Below are 17,850 nucleotides of genomic sequence, written 5' to 3'. Positions count from 1 at the left end.
TCTAACTCTTTACATATGAGCTAATTAAACAATAATACTTTCTGTGACAATGAATGAAGAACTCACTATGTGTAGCATATATTCTATTAATGTATTAACTACAGTTTCCAAACTATTAATTAACTATAAACTAATAATTGGCAAATGATTTATAAGAACTTTGTTACTGTATACATATTATAAAGTGTTACAGGTACACTTTTTTATTTTGGAAAAAATAAAATAAAACATGGTTTGGGAAAACAAAAATATAAGACAGACAATTAAAGGTATTGTAGGTAGGAATTTTATAAAAAACTTTTTTCCAAATTTGTTTAAACTTTCTGTATATATCAATGCATAATTAACATGTAAGTACTCTGAAAAAGAAAGTATAAAAATCAAGTGTCTGTAGACCTCTCACGACTGTTTTAAAGACAACTCATTATTTCCATTCACTCCACCCCCTCCCTTCTCGGCTCCTTCCAAAGCCACGCCCCAAAAACACATGAACGCGCGACTCCGACCGCTGAGCTGAAGACGCATTATTTACCTGAGACGAGCGGAGAGGAAGGAGCGCAGTGCATGTAGTGACATCATGTCAGAATCACATGTAATAAAAAAATCTAACTTTATCATTATGAAGATAAACAAATAAGATGTGTTTTAGTACTCACTATCAAGCTAGCATATTGATATTGGTAAAGTTTAAAATATATATTGATTCGCTAACGAGCTAGTTATCTGTAAGGCAAAGCTAAAAACAGCTTGCATGATACACGTTTTTCCATTGCCATCATTTACACTGTGATGAAGATGAATTTCGTGTAACATTCATAACATATATGGTGTTCTGCATGTAAGAGTTTCCATGATGAAAGCATTGTTGACTCTGATGAGGACTACACTCCAGAGACAAGTACCGCATCGTCAGCTCGAGGACAGATCCGGGGTCGAGGGCGAAGCAGAGGAGGTCGTCACAAGGCGTCACTTTTCAGCCCCTTGAGGTCTCTCAGTTCTCGCCATCGCTGGAAAGCCAAGCCGATATTGACACGCGTTTTATTTTGTTGTTTATCCAAAGACTTTTTGTTCATTACCTTTTCTAGTAACGTTACTCTCTTCCTTTTTTTGGCTGGTTTGCTTTCGCGAACTGCATATGTGAATTTTGATTGGTCTTTCTCTGCCATTGTTTTGCTATTTCTAGGTTCCGTGCCTCTTGAATTTCTCAAATCAAACGGATACGCGCAAGTGGGCAGGTCCTGTGTGGCAAAAGGGTGGTTGCCATGGTTGCGAGAGAGTGACAGTCGCCTAAGCCAATCCTTTGATTCGTCCCGGAAGGAAATAATGAGCTGTGTTTAGTGCAGATTAAACGGTCTAGAGTCACTCAATTTTTATACTCTTTTTATCAGAGTACTTACATTTTAATTATGCATTGATATATACAGAAAGTTTAAACAAATTTGGAAAAAAGTTTTTTATAAAATTCCTACCTACAATACCTTTAACCATTACTAATAAGAAATTGACTGTGGATATTGCCATTAACTACCATCAAAAAATGTCTTCCCTTTCTCATTTATTTAGTAACTTCCAGTGGTTCAAATCCATTAAAGTAAACAATAGGAATTGTTCAGTGATAAATGAAGTCGGATTATAAAAGTGCCTTAGAATTCTTTTTTTATGTGCATGAGACAAAAAAAATGGCACTGACGTATAAGATCAGTGCAAGTTGCTTTGCCTAGGACTATAGACTAAGAAATATTTCACTTCAAAATGAAAATTCTGTCATCATTTACTCACCCTCAAGTTGTTTCAAACCTGTATGAATTTCTTTCTTCTACTGAACACAAAATTAGATATTTTAAAGAATGTCGGTAACCAGACATTTGATGTAGCCTACCCCATTGACTTCCATAGTATTGTTTTTCCTACTATGGAAGTCAATTGGGTACATCAACTGTTTGGTTCCAGATTCTTTAAAATATCTTATTTTGTGTTCAGCAGAAGAAAGAAATTCATACAGGTTTGAAACAACTCGAGGGTGAGTAAAATAAATGACAGCATTTTGATTTTGAAGTAAAATAGGCCTATTCCTTTAAACCTTGAATGTGAAAACAGGGGTAGGCCTATATCTGTAACAAATTTCTCTCTCTAATTCCGTTTACGTAAGGCATAACTCCTTTAGCAACTCCTTCCTCATTAAAGAATTTGCTCATTAATATTAAGGTTTTGTTGAATTGTGCTTTAGGAAGGTCAGGTACCAATTAATATTCATGAGCTAAAACTTCTCCATAGTACGGTTCGTAAATTCGCTTTTCCTTGAAGGAAAATAAAGTCTCGCGATAGGCGCATACTCGTACGGCCGCCATATTGTGTGACACTATTTTGATTCTTATCTGTTGGAAGTGCGAAAGGAAGAGAGAAAATAAGGGGGAGCAGAGGGGGAAAAGCAGAAGAGCTGTCAAAAGAATCTCGAGTCTGTGAAACAGCGGGCGGCGGAGGCGGTGGTGTTTTTTCTCCCCTCATCGCTGTCTTTAGCGGAGTGGGGCCTGGGTTCATCAGCCCGGCCCAGTGCAGTTCCGCGGCGGCGTCTCGGCCCGGGGAGCGGCGGCTGACACGGTGAGAAAAAACTCTTGAGAACAGGCCTTTCAGTGTTTATGGAGTCGAGGGAAACGCCAAACAACTAAGTTATATTGAAAGTCGTTTTTTTGTGCTTCCCCTCTTTCATGATGTCGCTCCGACTGTAAGCGCACACCCTCCGTCGCCTTAAAGGCTCAAAACGCGATGAAAAAGCTGTAAAGCTTCAGCCTGTCGCGTTCCTGCATCCGGTCTCTCTGTTCGGGTTGATTCACTCGTTCGCTCTATTTTGATTTTACTCCAGTTTGTTGACGTTTAACATTTACTAAAGTTTCAGAACTTTCTGTGTAGTTTAGAGTGAACCTTCCAGGTTAGAAGACCTCTGAAATGTAGCTTGCATTAACATAAGGCTAAAATTGTGGTTTTCCTATTTCAACAATAAACAGATTAATGCTTAAGTGATTAATCGATGGTCAGGTGGGTCAAACGTGGGAGTTAATTTATTTTATTTAACAGTTGGCTTATAAAGGAAACAAAACTATGGTGATCATCAGGCCTTCAAAACAAATGAATGCTCTGCTTAATCTATCATGAATAGCTGAAGAAGAATGTTTGAAAGTAGGCTAAATCCCAGGGTCAGTTTTCTTTTTACCAAGTTTCTTGGCTATAAAGTTTAACGTAATAAATGAACCATATTTCATTCGGGATGCAAGTAGCTGAAGGCACTTTCACTGATCCAAAAAGTGTTATAACTCTTTACATAAATACTGGTAGCCTACATCTTTGTCTTAATTCATGAATGATGTTTTTGACATGATTGATACTGGTAATGGCAAATGAAAACAAAACAAATCAAGAGACTTCACTAAAAACAAAAACACACCAAAATGCATGTGCCCCATTATTTTGCACAACTAAATTGCATTTATAGTAATGATTTCAGAATGATCCAGTTATTGACATGAATTGAATCGACGGTGAACTGACTCGAGCTGAATAACAACACTATTGTCTTTAACAGAGCTGCTTAATGCTGATCTATTTCATAATTAAGTTTGTATCATCAATTCTGTTACTTTACTTTTTGTTATTGTGAAGCTGCTTTAAAACAATTTCTATTATATTACGTGCTTTAATTGTACTTGATTTAGGCTTTCTGCGGGTCTTAAGGCCCTTTCACACTGGACGTGTAACGAAAAAGCGAAACGAAAAAGTGAATAGTTCGCGTCAAAATCGCGTCCAGTGTGAAAGGACCTTTAGAGGGTTAGTTACCCACAAATGAAAATTATCGCTTTATTATCTCACCTTCAAACAATCCTAGGTGTCATTCTGGATTACTGAAGAATAGGACGCAGGAGAAGAAAGTGTAACACTTACTTCACTAATAAAAACAAAAATTTGCGTAGTATTGATTTTGCATTTCACTGATTCTATTCATTGAGGAATACTGAATCTTTTTTGTGCAAATTAGGACCAAATGCCTGCTCACATTTAGTCTAGAACTACAATAAGCATCATGTTCACACACAGCACACCCCATGATTCTACACTGACAAGTAACTTCCATTACTTTGTTGAAAAAGTAACAGATATTTTGTTGTAAATTTAAAAGTAATGCGTTACTTTACTAGTTGCTTGAAAAGGTAATTGATTATGTAACTTGAGTTACTTTAATGCGTTACCCCACACTGCACACAACTGGAGTTCAATGAAAAAAATATCCTGGCTCTTCCCAGCTTTATAATGAGAGCGAATAGAGATTTTGAAGCTCTAAAAACTAGGGATGCATCGATCCGATACTCAGTATCGGTATCGGCTCCGATACTGCCATTTTTGCCGGATCGGGTATCGGTCAGAGGAGGCCGATCCAAATCCGATATTGTGCGTATTATTCTGTGTTATTGTTAAGCCCCACAAAAGGCACAAAAACATTATCAAGTACCATAAAGTTTCGTGCACTATCTTATAAGTGTTCTGAAGCCATTATATAGTATAATGTAAGATAAAAATTAATATTTAAGTCATTAAATTCAAGACCTCGTAAACTTTTTCCCTCCGCTGCGGCTGTCAGTCATTCTCCATTCAGCATTTAACAGCGCGTCGCGTTCTGTTACGACAGGCAACACGATGAAACTCTCCAAGATCAAGATGATTCAATGTTACTATTATTATACTTGATCTGTAGATAAAGGTCTATGGTTTAGCATAAAACAACTTTATATTGCTGGACTTTATTGCTGTAACTAAATCATGTTACTTTCTACCGGGCGTCTGTTAGATCGCAACAGAGTAGCCTAGAGTCAGAGAGCACTATAATTGTTCTTCACGCGCACAGTAACTGAAATTTAAAACTGTTAAAAGAAAAGGCTCAATAAACGATTGCATAGATACTGTGTATAATACACTACGCATCGATATGTCTTTCCTTTGTGCTTTGAACTGTTCAATGCGGATTCGACGCGCTGCGCGCTGTGACTCCGTGTGGCTTCAAGCGCATCATTCTGCGCTCGGGATGCGCATAAGCGCTGTGTGCCGCACTGTATTGGATCCTTTCATAATCATATAATACTACTTTTGCGCAATGAAAGATTATTAATAGCCTTTCTTGTTCTGTCCTATCTATCATATGTTGCTGCCTCATTAAACAGCTGTGCTATACATTTAAAACATGTCTCAATTTTATAGTAGCCTAGCCATAGGCTAGGCCCTATATATAATAATTTATCTTTTTGATTTTTGTTATCTTGTTTTTCATGAATGTATTTTACAACAATACAAAGAGCAATGTGTAATGTTTGACCAGATTTAGTGTTACACTTATTGTCTCTTATTTGTTCCCCTAAATTTTCTTCACTAAATGTTCAGATTTTATACAATTATTGTGCACTCATGATTTTTCTAGACTAAATTTTACTGCTGAATTATCCACTAATCTAGTTTATTATAGCATTTTTGTCACAGATTATGATCATATATTTTTTGGATTTGTTGTTTTTCTTTAAAATTAAGTTGTCTGTGTTAAGTAGATTGTGTTTAACACACAAAAGAGTGATTATCAGTTCAACACACAGAGTTATAGAAATTCTACTTGATTTAAAAAAAAAAACTGCACTGGTATCGGATTGGTATCGGTATCGGCCGATACTCAGAATTTTGGGATCGGATCGGTTTTGAAAAAGCGGTATCGTTGCATCCCTACTAAAAACCACATCCATCCATCATAAAAGTAATCCGTATGACTCCATGGGGTTAGTAAAGGCCTTCTGAAGCGAAGCCCAAATTTTTGTACGAAAAATACCCATATTTATAACTTAATAAACTATTAATCACAGGCTTCTGGTAATGGCTGTACGTAAGTTGAGTTCTGGCGGAAGAGTGACCTCTGACCCGGTTTCACTGCCCACCCCCCATTGAACACATATAGAATATTTGGAACAGTAGTATATGACAGGTTAAATAGTAAAATAAATAATTGAATTCTTCTTAATTAAATTAAAATAAATGCAGTCACTTAAAGGTGCCCTAGAATGTGAAATTGAATTTATTTTGGCATAGTTAAATAACAAGAGTTCAGTACATGGACATGACATGCAGTGAGTCTCAAACACCATTGTTTTCTCCTTCTTAAATCTCGTTTTTGAAAAACACCCCTGAAAAATAGGCGAATCTCCACATTACACCGACTGTGACGCAACAGTCGGGATCATTAATATGTACGCCTCCAAACATTTGCATATGCCAGCCCATGTTCAATGCCAGGCGGAACTGCGCGGCCGAAGCATAGCAGTTTCTCAGTGTTTGGATGTACACATGAACACAAAAGTATTCTTTAGTTCCTTCATCCGAGCCTCTGTAGAAACAATGGGTTAATTTTATTTTCTCTGGAAATACGCCGACACAACTTCCCAAAGTTGTGTATGGTCCAAACATTTCACCGACGACTGTTTCCTCAACTTGGGCCAATACAGAGCTGGCCTCGATGAACGTCTGAGAATAAATCGATCGAGCTACCAAGCAACAATTTCTCATGTGTAATTGTTCAAGTTCAGACAGGTAATCTTTCTCTCAAAATCGTTCAATACTGTTTATGCATCAGTAAGTCAAGCCAGTGACTAAAATATCAACTTCACATCGTTTCTTTTAGTAGGATGGAAAAAGCCTTATTTAAATTGTGAATAAATTATATACAGAAAGAGATCAAAGAACAATCTTTCCACACAGCGCGAGTTTATCTGGACAACTCGTTTTGAAATCAATGTCGCACGTTAGACTGCACAACGAAGCTCTTACTGTATGTACATCATCGTGTTTGCATTGGTGAAAGCATTAGAGAGAGTGCAGAAACTGCGTTGCAATGATTAGATCTTCATTCTCGTGATCAACAGACTGTCATCTGCTCAATGCTCATCACGGCAACATTTTATGTGATGGGAATAGATCTAAATACTTTAAAAACTTCTCACAATTCGTTAATCTCGATAGCTGTAATAGTAAAAACGTATAATAGCTGTAGTAAAAGTATTTGAGAGAGTTTCACATGTAATACATAGTTATTTCATATGCAAGCATGTCAGCCAATCACAGCAGTGGGCGGCTACACTGAATCCCACAGCAGACACGCCCCTTCAGATAGAGCGTTCAATCAGAGGCTAAAATCAGGCTATAGGAAAAATGCCTTTTATTTCTAAATTATGACTATTTTTGATCTAAAAAACATACTAACATTATAAGGGCAACCCAGGAAACATTATAAAATAATAAAATAAACAGTGTTGGGGAAGTTACTTTTAAAAAGTAGTGTAACTCGTTACTCGTTACTTCTTTAAAAAAGTAATCCGTTACTTTACTTAGTTACCCCATATAGAAAGTAACTTTTTACGTTACTCGTTACTTTTACGTTACTTTTATGTTGCTTGACTTTGGGCAGAACCCAATATCTGTTCCTAAATGTGTAGGCCTACATAAAGTTCTACTATGCATAATGCCATATATAATGCCATAAATGCATAATGCATTTATCAAAAATTTTTATATTTATGAAGAAATGCCGGTTAATGGATAGGCATAAGCATGGGCGGCGCTAGGGAGGGGCTAGAAAGAAAGCCCCCAAGAAAGACCAAAGCACCCCGTTAGCACCCCCAAAAATCATTTCTGGAAGTAATTATATTCAGGCTGTATTCTATGGAAGTCCTGAACCGCATGATGAAGAAAAAAAAAGAAAACTTATGTTGTTATTTAGACATAATAAGGGGACATTCTAATCTGCATTAAGCCAAATTAAGCGTTCTTATAATGGTTTTCTATGGGAGGAAAATGCTTAACGTGTAAGTAAACACGTTGCGTTCATATTCTGGGCTCATCTGATTTTTTGTACATAGTATAGCCTACTTTATTATGATTTTAGTATCATAATGATTAATAACTGCACGCACAATTATCCGTGAACTTGATAAATGTTGCAGATATGTTTTACTATGCACGTAAACAAATGCCTTTCAACTTAAGTGTGCAAAATTCAGAATTAAATGAATGTGCAGCAATATACAAATAGAGAGTCTGTAGGCCTACTATAGCCTACGTGTTGTAGCCATTAAATAAGCGCATTTAGTTTCATATTTGTTAAAATATTATAATTAGGGCTGTCAGTTAAACGCGTTATTAACGGCGTTAACGCAAACCCATTTTAACGGCGTTAATTTTTTTATCGCGCGATTAACGGTCTTTTTGGCCTAGCAAACTTTGTAGTTTTTTTTTCACATGCTTTTGCAACAGGACGGCATGCGGGCCGCTGCGCTATGAAACCCATTCATTTCAATGGCTTGCGGCGCACGAGGACGTTTTGAAAGCGCAAGCGGATCTAGCTAGACCGGAAACAAAACAACAGGCACGCCGCACACACTTGTTTGGGCTTGCGAGCCGGATGCGCGAGCGCGAATCTCTCTGCTCGCGCGCGGAATATAATGTGCCGAGCATGAATCTCTCTGCTCGAGTCGCGCGCGCTCTCAGATACACGCTGCTCTTGTAAGAATTTTCTCTGGGCTCACTCAGAGAATATGCCTGCACTTAAAACGTGTTCAGTGCAATCGCGAATCTCTCCTCTTCCCCAGCTAACAATTTTAGGTTATAAGAATGTTTTCATAACGTTCCCATTAAGTTATAAAAACGTTATTTCTGAATGTTATAAGAACGTTCAAAACGTCCAGTTTTGAGTGGATGACGAGCGTGAGACGCCGAAATGGATGCCAATAAGATTCTGAATGGAAAGTTTACTTTTAAAAAGTTGCCAAATGGTTCCATTGACAAGACCAAAGTGATCTGTGTGTTTTGTCGTTGTGAACTGAGCTATCATCATCGCAGCACGTCCAGTCTGAAATACCACTTGATGATGGCCAGCACACACACACACACACACACACAGCTGATGCGAATTCTCCGCCCCCTCGTCAATATCAGGACCTCGTCAGTATTTATTTCACCCTTTTATTGATGGACAGTGTTATATTGTGTGAGAGATTATTTGCTCCAAGTGATAATGTTTTAGTGTGAAATTGAACAGTATATGCCAATATTGTTTTCAATAAAAAAACATTTGCACAAAGCAAGCCGATCCACTTTTCCATGTTGATAAGAGCATTAAAATGAGAAAAAAATAATGGGACAAAAAGAAATCAAGAGACATTTAGAATAGATAAAAATGTGCGATTAAATGCGATTAATCGCGAGTTAACTATGACATTAATGCGATTAATCGCGATTAAATATTTTAATCGTTTGACAGCACTAATTATAATGTTATTTTTTTTCCATCTATGCTGATTATGAAAAGCGAACAGCGCGAGTAAGATGGATGCGAAATATATTGGGAGACATTGAGTCAATCAGACATGATTTTGACCACTTCATTAAGTTTTGTTTTGAAGAAAGCCTTTCTTTAAAGCGAATTTTGTTTTGTATAAATTGTATCTTAAATTTAATCAATTTTTTATCAACCAAATGCCTGCAAGTAAGAAGCAATATAAGGAGAAAATATAATCATGGAAGCGCCGGCGTGGTCACTTGCATTGCACGTGAACTGGAGCATCTCATCATAAATTAACCGAAACTCAACGTATAGAATTTAAGCTTGAAATGTCTTTAAACGAAACAATTCAAAACGAAAAGAAATAGGCTACTCTCTGATTATGTAATCCATTATGTGCATTTCTCTCTGGGGCGTTCACTACGGAGATGGCGATCTGTCAAATGACGGAGATCGCTGTCAAATCCCAGGGACAGATAATCTGTCCCTGGGGAAAGTAACGTTGCGCCGAATTGAAAAAGGAACTACGTTTCGTTACCAAATTTTCAGTAGTAGCGCATTACACTACTTTTTACCTGAAAAAGTAGTTGCGTTACTGTAACGCGTTACTTTGTAACACGTTACACACAACACTGAAAATAACCCCATTCTAGGGCACCTTTAAGTGAGCCTAAACCTGCAGGTCAACAATAATTAGAACATAAATAATTCTGTAAAAAACAAACAAACTTCAATAAAAAAAAAAATGCAGTCACTTAAAGCTGCAGTCCGTAACTTTTGGCGCTCTAGCGGATAATAAACAGAACTGCATGTGTCTTGCGGAAGAACATAGCCGGAGCTACTTTTCTCTGTTTGTCTATGAGTCACGCAGGTACTAGCCTACTCCGCAGCGGTGCAGACCCGAACGGCTCTAAAATAGTCAGAATATAAACACTTATTATAGGTGTACCATAGTGATTCAGGATAAGACAAAAACACGGTTTGGAAAATGGATTCATGATGTAGCCTATTTGCTCATGTAAATGTTGAACACACAAAAAGTTAAGGACTGCAGCTTTAAGTGAGCCAGGCTAAAGCTAAAGATAAAAAAGAGAGGAAAAACAGAATCTAACTAACCCCAACCCCCACAATTATTATTATTATAAATGTTTATATTCAATAAATTGACATATCTTATTATTGTGATAATATTGCAACTACACTGTTGTACTGTAAAAAAACCCCCAAAATATTTATAATCCATAATAATGTTAAATTAACATGCGGATTGCTTCTGATATATATTATAATCATTATTATAATATATGTATTTTTTAAATTATATTATTATTATGTTTATATAATTACAATACTAACATTTATGGATGTCTTGCTTTCAAACGTTAAACCATTGAGCGTTTATTTTGGCGTAAAACCACAGGGAGACCCAGGGAGATGTTTCTTTTTGTTGAAAACAAAGTGGTGTATTTTAATTACTGGCATCGGCCAAAAAAAATTCAGAAAAGGCAAACACAATAATACTTTTTTCATATAGCATTAGTAAATGATGAATTTTCATTTTCAGGTGAACTATCCCTTTAATCATGGCATAATCAAGCCATAATTGTGATCATGATTATTTTAAGCTAAGTAAGAGAGAGTCTTTGAAAACATATTGTAATCAGCAAGGACACTGAGGCTTTTCATCTTCAAACAGAACGATTCCCAACACATGCTGTAGAAGGAACTTGAAAGTGGCTCAAAGCAAAAGGAAGTGTGCCTTGGTCCCATGCTGTAACATTTTGAGTCATTCTCTTATGTTTTAATCTTTGTTAGCATGTAATTTCCTTCTACATAGCTTTGACTTTAGCAGAGGTTTCTTGCTTTGCGCTTACAAGAACTTGCTTGTAGTTTATATCAGTTAAGTAGCAAGAGATGCCAGTGAAGTTGGGGTGTTGCAATATACCGATGATAACCGGGATATTTAAAAAATTCATTGGATTCTTTGGATTGCACGAAAGATGCTTCGTAGTCAACTGCCGCCCATACATAGACAAAACGCAACTTAAATGTCCCAGGCCTGGTCTTCTCTCGTCTTCCACTGTCAGTCCTCCTCTTATCCTTCAGAGCTCCTGGGACTCCAAACTGGTGCAGCGCGCAGTGACGTTCATTAACACTCGCACCACCGGCCTCACTCCGTTTCCGCGGCTCGCGTCCTGCTCTTCATCACAGTAACGTTAAAACGACAGTAATTTAAACGAAAAAATCTTGTGTATTTTGTTTTCTCTGTAATCGACTAGTATTGTTTTCAGTGTCGACTCGTAAAAGCTATACCATTTAGTCGACTAGTCTTGCACATCCCTATTAAAAACCTATTTTTCTTAGGCTAGTTAACGTATGTTTAGAGCGCCTTGTTTTATTTATTAAAATATCGATAACTGGCGCCAGCGTATCGATTATCGTATCGCACGGAGAAGGACAACGATATATCTCTATCGATACTTTGTCTCACCCCAGTGCTTATCAGTTTAACAAATAGGTAGAGGCACCATTGTGACTTATGGTGTGTTCACACCGAACGCGAATTTAATTATTTGCGCGAGTGGATTACATACAAAGTCAATGCAAAGACGCGAATAGACGCATCATTTGCGCCGGGCGTTGCGAATGACGCGAATTGGGCGACGCGTTTGCCGCGAATGTCTTCCGCGCAAGTTGAAAAATTTGAACTCGAGCGAATGTTCAAGCGTCTAACTAGACGCGTATTTGACGCTCTATACGCGTTTGGTGTGAACACACCATTAGAATCATCAATGGCTAGTACATTTTTTTTAGTTTACTCGCCAGACTGATATACAATTTTTTATATATATATATACACACCGAGTCAGCTTATCTTTGTAAAATGGCACAGCTTTTTAAATATCTGAACGCACACTCTTAACATCAGTCAATCAAGCATTATATTATGATAATCAAATGGCAAATATTATGATATTTGCCATTTTAACTGAACTTAGGACTGGTGATGGTGCTCAAAATAAAAAATGTTTAGCTCTTAGGATGGATATGTTAGCCTTAATGTTATAAATAAGCTGGTGTGTTCCAAAACAATGACAAAATTCGCATTTAAGAGATATAAGCTCTCATTACAGTCCCTCACTTCCGCTAAAATGGATCACAGATTTTTATGACGTCACCGCCGACTTCAGCTTCTCATTACATCTTCTGTCCAATCAAATGCTCTCAAGAATCTGAAGCGTCCCGCCCCCTATGATATAAACACCACCTGGCCAAAGCGACCGTGGCTGTACCTGACTGTACGTTCGGTAGTAAACGCATGCTCAGTGTCAGCTGCTCGTTCCATCAGTTAACTGTCGGAGTTACTGGAGTAGCATATACTCTGGGATATTGTTTATTTCGAGTCAGAGTGACTGTCATGCACATCCGAAAGCGAGTAACTTTAGAAAACTGGATCAGCGCTGACTCTGTTTTGAACGATTCAGTTCGATTTGGTGAACTGGTTTTACCGGTTTACAAAAAAAACATCCGGTTCAAAAGAACGATTCATTCACGAACCGGACATCACTACCGTTGTCACGTCACGGAGCAATATGAGTTGGAGATGCGCGTTCGGTTGCTCATACACTCGAGTTTTATTCCGTTTTCAGAATAAAATGGCAGGGCCCTATAAAATCCGTTTTATTTTTTCCCAAATTCCGTTTTTTCTGTTTTAATTTTTGGGAGTTCAGTTTTTTTTTAACCCTTTACTGTTATTTTTTGTTGTAAAAAGAGTGTGCTTTTAATGTTAATGATTAAAATGTACAAAAATAAAATAGGAATGACCTTAAAATTGAGTTAACAGACATTTACTCTTACTTTTCAGCACAAATACTGCATGATGCAACATAACACTGCACTCTAAGTACTTCAAGTAACAACAAAATATGGTTATGAGCTTTAAACTGTCCAGTAAAATAAATTATATTAGTTTATATTAGAGGTGGGCATAGATTATTTTTTTTAATCTAGATTAATCTAGATTAATATTGAAATTAATCTAGATTAAAATGGCTCATTTGAATTCTCCCGAAGGCATTCAGAATATGTGTGCTACCCAAATAATGACTAAAAGTAAGTCTTTGAGAATAGTTTGCCTCGCGTAGGGATGTGCATTTCTGCCAAAAATGCCATTCGACAATCGAGGAGCAAAAGTCGAATATCGTTAAAAAACAAAAACAAAAAAAAACGCAATGACAGAAAGGGAGGCCAATTTCATCTTTAGCGATTTGTCATCAAACAAACTGTTTATTAATTGAACAAGTAACATGTTTACGTCCTTTTTTTAACATAGTAGGCTAATTGGAAGAAGAAAAAAAACAATACGCACGACAGTCCGTTTTTGCATCGCCAATGCTCGTTAGATCAAAAAATAATGTCATCATATGTCATAAGAATTTTATGTGAACCTGCCTTGTTACTGCAATAGCCTCATTTTTAAACAAATTAGTTTCAATCAATGTAAACTATTCGTGTGATTATGCCACTGCGCAATACACGCGCAATACACACACAATGTATTACCTGAATGAAATGAAATCGAATGTATCGTCCTGTGGAATCATTCATTCACAGACAGCTTACGAAGATGTTCAACTAATAAAGATCTTCATCGCTGGCAAAAATATGATGCATTTGCAGATTTGCATTCACTAGACTAGTGAATGCAACTAGTGAATCGGCCACTTCATCCAACGCTCTTGATGCTCTTAAATCTTCTTGTTTCGACTCCGAGTGTGAATTGAAAGCGCTTCAGACGATTCAGTGCGCGAGGAACTGAACAGATCAACTGATTCGCGAACCGATTTAGACAGATCATCTGACAACTTGTTTGATGAAGTCTTTGAACAGAATCGACTCAAAAGGACACAGCGCGCTTGGAATAAACTCATTTAACAACGTATTGCATTAAAATAAAGTAACGAGAGGAACGTCGCCCAACGTAACAAAGTAAAAGTACACCTGGTGTCCCTGACAGGAAAATACCCTACTGCGCGATCTGTACAGAATATATAACGATATTCGAAAAAGCTATTTATGATCCCAACCCAACTTTGATTAACGGCGATATTTTTTTTATCGCCCGATAAGAGTCTCACGTTAACGCAGCACGTTAACGCCGATAACGGCCCAGCACTAGTTTATATAAGTTTAAATAAAAGTCACACTCTGTCTCTCTCGCGCACTGTCGAGCGCGCTCTCGGACACACTCGGTCTCTCTCGCGCAGTGTCACTTCGCTTTTGTCCAGTCCGGCGCATCATAGACAGACGTGCACGGAGGGGATGGGGTGTGTGTGTGTGTGTGTCATCATGTGTGAGAGAGAGAGAGAAAGACGCGTGAGTGACAGAGACGGAGGGAGAGCAGGGAAAGAAAATGCAACTGAAAGAATACGCTGCGTGTTTTAAATAGCGCTAAATTTTTTTTACAAAACGCAATATGTGGCGGCCGGTGTTGATTCTGTGGCGCAACTCCACAAATTAGTCTATGTATAGGAAACACTTTATAAAAGTCACGTGCGAACTGCTCGGCTTGGTACAGAGGGCTTGGCGTCGAGTTTCTTAACTTTTTCGCCGATGAAAGCAGAGCCGTGGAGAGCCGCTTCGCCATGCTTTCAATGTTTTGATGCCGTCATTGGAGCTGAAATGATGGGATGGGGGGGGGGGGGGGGTTGTGTCGCCCAGATTTGCTTCTCCCTGTCTGCATTTTCCCCAGACATACGTTCTTCTCTCACACAAAAACAGAATTTCATTCCAAATATGTAAAATCCCGGGAAATTCCGCGTTAATTTGCCAATTCCAATTATAGGGCCCTACTCGGGGTTCTACGCTAAGGTTTTTCCCATGGAGCACATGTGTTCCTAAATGAAAAAATGTAGGAGCACACAAAGAAATTTTGGAGCGCAGTGAAAAATTTTCAAGTAACAGAGTTTAACAAACTATTTATTATGTATACACAATGCGTGTGCTCCTTCTCTTTGTGTTCAATGGTGTGAAACCGTCAATTTGATGCAGAAGTATGAATCACACTTTGCAATCACTTTATAAAACAGAAGAAGGGGAACGTGTTGCTCTCAGGAGGAGGCTGGAGCACATTAGCACACCTGTGCAGTGGACATCTGCATCTTTCCACAACATGAAGGACAAACTAGTTTAAATGAGTGTATTAGTATTTACTAGTATTAGTATCTACTGTAGATTTAGTCGACTAAAATCTTATTGTATTTCGTCGACTAAAACTAAAACAATTCAGATGACTAAAATATAATGGGTTTAGTTCAATTGTAATGCATTAATTTAGAATTTCTCTAATTCCAAACCCACATACTCCCGGAGAAAACATATATTAAACTGTTAATATTAGGGATGCACCGAATCCAGGATTCGGATTCGGATTCGGCCGAATATTAGGCTTTTTAACGGGGTTCGGTTTCTGCCAAACCTCAGAATTTTTTTCCACCGAACCGAACCCTAGGCTTGCACTACGCGCGCTACGTAGAAGTCACCGATCAGTGAATGCCATCGAAGTACCGCGTGAACGAATAGAGAGCCTTATGCTTTTGAATTGCTCTCGCGGTACTTTGATGTCATAAACTGATCTGTCTGTGCAGCGCCGGTTCAAGTCGAACAAGCCTGTAGTGTAACGTGTTGTGTCAGGAAGAAAAATAGGGATAGCTCACAGCTAAAGTTATTGCAGAGGACAGACAGACTCACGGAGGCGATTGGCATCTCACAACTCGCACTTTATTCCACAATCGAACTTGTGTAACTGTCTGTCACACGTTCTACCATCCACAGCGTTACTTAACAAAATAAGGTAAAAAATGAGCATCAAACAGAAATAACCCGCATACATGGGCATGTGTTCGAGGCGCACGGCACATACAATACAGACTGCAGACAGTTCAAGAGGGAGCGCGCAGTTCTTAAAGGGGCCACACCTTATTTCCACTCGTTACAGAAGGTGCACCGTTCGAATGCAGTAGGCTGTGAGAAAGTGAAAATGGAACTCGTGAGCAGAAAAAGTGTTGTTTGGCAGTACTTTCAGTGAAAAGAAGGCAATTCAAGTCGAGCTACATGTTCAATTTGCAATGCCGATTTGTCTCATGGTGGCAAGGAAACAATAGGCTACACAACATCGGCGCTGTTAAAATGCATAATGTTGCTTATTCTTTCTTTTTTTTTTTACAGATGTAAAAGTAGTGTTTATTATTTACAGTAATAAAATAAAATGAAAAATCCACTTTGTTTACTTCATTAATGTGTTTACTGTGTTAATGGACTGAGGATGAGAGTAGGATTCGGTATTCGGTTTCGGATTCGGCAGAATCTTAACCAGTGGATTCGGTATCCGGCCGAACCCCACAAATCTGGATTCGGTGCATCCCTAGTTAATATGAATGATCTTAAAGTTTGAACATGCAATACAGATACAGATTTAACTACTGTGACTTAAAAAATATCTTAAAATTAAATAAAACCACTTTTCCTAAAGTAGAACAGTCTTTTCAATGAATGATGCATTCTTTATAACTACTTGCATACATCATTCATTCTTTAGTCTTTCAAGCAGCAGACATATTTGTATGAATTAAATATAATGAATCCTTATTAAAGCTATTAACGAGCAGTGAATGCTATTCCCTTTTTCTTTTGTTGCTTGATGACACAGACCGCATTAGGTTTATTACCCACGGTCACTTTAAGACATCGGATCATGTCCAATGACATGCGGATCCAATGGTACTGATGCACATCCGATACACTCAAAACTGTTTAAGACATAACCAACATAGTTTACCTGAATACTCTCCAAAACTGACATTTCGACATAATGTTGTGTATTTGTCCATTCAGACACGAAAGAGAGTCTATGTGCACGGCTGCACGCTTCGGGTCGGGTGTGTGCGCACAGAAAACCGAACCAAATAGAGCTCTTTTTTTGCGTCGTCACTCTTATTCAGATGATATCTATATGTCTGCTCTACTAATTCTCCCAGACGTTTACATTTTTTAACGTTTTATGAGATGCAGCGCATGTCAACCCGTGCCGCTGGGTAGATCAGCGCGTTACAGTACAAATATGCGCATATACCACAAACGCAGGACATCAGTTCTTACTGGATCGTCACCAAATCGTCACTATCTAACATTTTTGTCTAGTTTTTATTTGTTGACGAATTTTGTTCATTCAAAACTAGTTTTTATTTAGTTATCGTCTCGTTTTCGACTATGGTAGGTTGTAGTTACTCGCACATTGTGCTCGTAAATCATTTTTCCGGTTCGCACGTATCGATTTTTAGGGGCATATGCGAGCACAATGGTCGCACTGTAGAGCCCTGCTACTATAATTTATTCACATCTCTGACGTTAATATTGAATCCGACGTATCGCGAGTGCTCGGATTCGTTTCCATGGTGCTGTCAAGTACGACTGCAGTTTGAGATAAACTAAACACT

General features: G+C 38.0%; 1 protein-coding gene across 2 annotated transcripts in view; it reads left to right on the top strand.

Annotated features, from left to right (window-relative positions):
• Nucleotides 1-2,318: 2,318 nt before the first annotated feature.
• Nucleotides 2,319-17,850, top strand: part of tab2 (TGF-beta activated kinase 1 (MAP3K7) binding protein 2) — a 59,298-nt gene continuing 43,766 nt past the window's right edge. Inside the window, exon 1 of one of the 2 annotated variants that reach the window (XM_056243617.1) lies at nucleotides 2,319-2,598. The gene's annotated coding sequence lies outside the window, so the exon portion shown is untranslated. The remainder of the gene's footprint in view (nucleotides 2,599-17,850) is intronic. The other variant, XM_056244308.1, reaches the window with a different exon arrangement.

The sequence above is a fragment of the Rhinichthys klamathensis genome, unplaced genomic scaffold, assembly GCF_029890125.1.
Source record: "Rhinichthys klamathensis goyatoka isolate OS25496 unplaced genomic scaffold, OSU_Roscu_1.1 h1tg000001l_1, whole genome shotgun sequence".
NCBI classification, from domain to species: Eukaryota; Metazoa; Chordata; class Actinopteri; order Cypriniformes; family Leuciscidae; genus Rhinichthys; species Rhinichthys klamathensis.
Note: the sequence above shows the minus strand (reverse complement) of the source record. Positions and strands in the feature narration are given on the sequence as shown.